General features: G+C 40.4%; 1 pseudogene; it reads left to right on the forward strand.

Annotated features, from left to right (window-relative positions):
- Window positions 1-989: 989 nt before the first annotated feature.
- Window positions 990-3,377, forward strand: LOC143405743 (heat shock protein HSP 90-beta pseudogene; annotated as a pseudogene).
- Window positions 3,378-4,491: the final 1,114 nt, after the last annotated feature.

A 4,491-nucleotide genomic window follows, 5' to 3' on the forward strand; every position in this document is an offset into this window, starting at 1 on the left:
GCAACAAATGTGACTGAATATACAAGTGAATCCAAAGGGGGTAAAAGACAATGCACGGAACAGAAATATAATTGTAGCTGCTCCATTTTACCATGTTTGTAAAGTGGAATTTCATTAACTGAGTCTATATGTCTGACATGTAAAATTTAACTCAGGAGGTATTTCTTTTTAATTTAGTTTCCAAAATTTAGAAATTAGAACAAAAGATGCTCTTTTTTTTCCTAAAAAAATCAGATCACTTGATAATACTGAACATTGACTTACTGCCATTTAAGAAGACAGCAAGCAGCTGCCTTTTATAAATGGCACATGAATTCAATCTAGACAGTGTTTCCACTCTGACAAGATAGCTCTCTAAAATTCTCTGCATGGCACTTGAGGGCGTTTGAGTTTGTAACCTATGTTTAGAATCAATTAGATTAGCCTTGGACATTACACAGAACAGTTCTGAAACTGGTACTTTAAACTCATTTAGTCGGATGGAACAGAAGGAGAATTGTTTGCATTTGCTTCTTATTAATATGATGAAAAGAAAACATGATGGGGTGACCTTCCTGTTAAGGAAAATACCTTAAAAAACATTCTGAATTATGGTCATCAGTGAAGACAGAACAAGAGGAAAGGGATAGAGGATAGAGTTTAAGCTATATGTTAAATATTTATCACTTTTAAAACATCAAACACATGTGAGAGAATTTTATATCTTTTTAATTCACTAATTTGGTAAACAAAAAACAAATTACTTCATTAAACTTCTGCGTTTGAAAAGTATTTGAAATGTGATAGAGATAGCTAAAATTCTGAAACATACTACTGATGTCCCTTAATGTATTAGTATTGTGGGGACAATACTCAAACGGAATTAGAAAAGTCAGCATGCTCTTGAGTCCCCCCGGTCTCCCCTACCTCACAGCCTTGGTGCTGTGAGTGAGTTGAACTCTACCTGGGCCCACCCTGCTCTGTAATTTTCACAGCCCTTTCTCTTCAAAATGCCCAAGGAAATGCACCACAGAGAAGAGGAGATAAAGACCTTTGCCTTTCAGGCAGAAATTGACCAACTCATGTCTCTCATTATCAATACCTTCTATTCCAACAAGGATATTTTCCTCTGGGAATTGATCTCAAATGCTTCTGATGCCTTGACAAGATTCACTATGAGAGCCTGAAAGACCCTTCCAAGTTGGACAGTGGTGAAGAGGTGAAAATTGACATCATCTCCAAACCTCAGGAATGCACATGACTTTGGAGGACAGAGGCATTGGCAAGACCAAGACTAACCTCATAAATAATTTGGGAACCATTGTCAAGTCTTGTGCTAAAGCATTTATGGAAGCCATTCAGGATGGTTTAGACATATCTGTGACTGGGAAATTTGGTGTTATATTTTATTCTCCTATTTGGTGGCAGAGAAAGTGTTTGTAATCACAAAGCATGATAACAATGAACAGTACACCCAGGTGTCTTCTGCTGAGGGATCCCTCACTGTACAAGCTGATCATAGTGAACCAATTGGCTGGGGTACAAAAGTGATCCTCTACCTCAAATAAGAACAGAGTACTTAGAGCAGAGATTGATCAAAGAAGTGGTGAAGAAGCACTTGCAGTTCATAGGGGATCCTATTACCCTCTATTTGGAGAAGGAAAAAGAGAAGGAAATTAGAGATGATGAAGCAGAGGAAGAGAAAGATAAGAGCAAAGAAAAAGATATGGGTGATATGGGAAAAATTCCATGATTAAAGATATGGACTTGGATGAGGAGAATGACACTGATTAAGGTAATAAAAATAAAACAAACAAGATTAAGGAGAAATATACTGATTTTGAAGAAGTGAACAAGACCAAATCCATTTGGCCCTGAAACCTCAATGATATAACTCAGGAGGAATATGGATAGTTCTACAAACACCTCACCAATTACTGGTAGGACAACTTGGCAGTCAATCACATCTCTGTGGAAGGTAACTTGGAATTCAGGGCACTGCTGTTCATCCCTCAGTGGGCTCCCTTTGACCTCTTTGAGAACAAGAACACATGTCTGTCATGTGTTCATTATGAACAGCCAGGATGAGTTGATACCACAGAATCTCAACTGTGGTGTGGTTGACTCTGAGGGACTGCCCCTGAACATCTCCCAAGAAATCCTCCAACAGAGTAAAATCTTGAAATTCATCTGAAAAAAAAATATTGTGAAGAAGTTCCCTGCACTTCTCTCTGAGTTGGTAGAGATAAGGAGAATTCCAAAAAAAAAAAAAAAAAAAAATTCCATGAGGCATTCTCTAAATATCTTAAGCTTTGATTTCATGAGAATTCCATTGACCACCAATGCCTTTCTGAGCTTCTGTGGTATCACACCTCTCAATCTGGAGATGTGATGACTCCTATGTCCAAATATGTCTTTTGCATAAAGGAGACACAGAAGTCCATCTATTATATTGATAGAAATGAGCAAGTGGCCAACTCTCCTTTTGTGGAGCATGTAGAGAAGCCGTGTTTTGAGATAGTATATATGACTGAGCCTATTGACAAGTACTACATGCAGCAGTTCAAGGAGTTTGATGAGAAGAGTCTGTTCTTTATAACCAAGGAAAGATCAGAGATACCAGAGGATGAGGAGGAGCAAAAGAAAATAGAGGAGAGTATGGCAAAGTTCAAGAACCTATGCATCCTTTGGATAAGAAGGTCGAGAAAGCAGGGCGTGATGGTGCATGTCTGTAATGCCAGAGGTTCTCAAGGCTGAGGCAGGAGGATCATGAGTTCAAAGCCAGCCTCAGCAACTTAATGAAACTCCAGGCAGCTCAGTGAGACCCCATCTCTAAATAAAAAAAGGAGGGTTGAGAAAGTGACAATCTTCAATATGCTTATGTCTTCACGATGCTGCATTGTTATCAGCACCTATGATTAAACAGTCAATATGAAGCAGATCATGAAGGCCCAAGTACTGTGAGATAACTGTAAAATGGGCTACATGATGGCCAAAAAGCACCTGGAGAGCAACCCTGACCACCCCGTCTTGGAGACACTGTGGCAGAAGGCTGAGGCAGGCAAAAATGACAAGACTGTCAAGGACCCCATGGTGCTCCTACTTGAGACCACCCTTGTTCTCTTCTTGCTTCTCCCTTGAATATCGCCAGACTTGCTCCAATTGCATCTACTGCATGATAAAGTCAGGCCTAAGCACTGACGAAGATGAAGCGACAGGAGAAGAAGCCAGCACTACTGTTCCTGATGAGATGACCCCCTCTTGAGTGTTATGAGGATGCATCTTGCATGGAAGTAGATCAGGAGTTTCCACTGAGAAAAATGTGCCCTCTGTATAGCATCTCCATGGCTCTCACAGTAGCCTTGAAGGACCCTGTCCCACCTGGCTTCCTCTGCTGATAGGTAGTCTAGTGGTTTTCTCTCTCCTATCCTTGCATTGAGGCAGGAAACAAGGGCCTCAAGCCTCATCCCCTTCATAATTTGACAGAAAGACTGAATGTGTATTGTTTTTTGTTGTTTGTTTTGTTTTGTTCTGGAATTATGCAAATTTTTGTAAAAAGAAAATTCATCGTTCACTTAATAATTATATTAAAATTATTTAGAAAGGTTTTTCACTTAGGAAAAGGTCAGACAGTTAAATGGAGGCACCCAGAAACCACCTGGTCTTCCACAAAAAAATAAAAATAAATTAAAAAAAAAAAAAAGGTAGACAACTGCATATTGAGATGAATGACCACAAGGGAACACCAGAATTCAACAGTAAAGAAATGGAAACCCTACAAAACCCAGAGAACTGGGATAGCAGGATAGCAAGAGAAACAAAATATCCCTCATCTGCTGCCCTGGCCCCACAGCTCAGGGAGTCTCCCCTTTGCATGGAGTAAAGGTGAAAGTGAGACTCTCAACAAACTCTATCAGCACAGATTCTGACAGTCCTAGCTACTGGAAAGTTTCATGGAACTTGCTTACAGCCTAAACAGAGAAGTGGCTTGAAATCTTCACATAACTCTGCCTTAGAAAAAGATTTCACTTCTTCTCCCAGAAATCCCCCAGGGTGCTATAACCAGGAGCCATCTTGACAGGGGAACTATTATCTGAATTTGGACTACTTTATACTTTGATTCCTCTGCATATTTCTATCTCTGTAGCCCCACAGACATGCCACTGTTCTGCCATGTGAGTGGCTACCCCATTAACCACACTTGGCTCAGTGGAGTGACTCAGCCTGCTGAAAGTGCTATATAGTGAGGAACAGGTATTGCAATACAGGGAAAATGGATCCATAGAACTAGGGAATTGAGATTGGGGGTATGGCCTGTAATATGTGGTTTCATATGGGAACCAGGAATGAGGATGGTGGCCCAAGTGGTTCATGCCACCTGTCTCCCAGAATGCACGATGCACAGGCACCTGTTACTAACAAGGCAGAGAAAGAACTCTGAATTTCCCCACATGAGGTCTACCAGGGCAGTTCCAATAATGGTGCTATAACACTTTGGTACCCAGCCAGAAA

The sequence above is a fragment of the Callospermophilus lateralis genome, chromosome 8 (genome assembly GCF_048772815.1).
Source record: "Callospermophilus lateralis isolate mCalLat2 chromosome 8, mCalLat2.hap1, whole genome shotgun sequence".
Lineage (NCBI taxonomy): Eukaryota > Metazoa > Chordata > Mammalia > Rodentia > Sciuridae > Callospermophilus > Callospermophilus lateralis.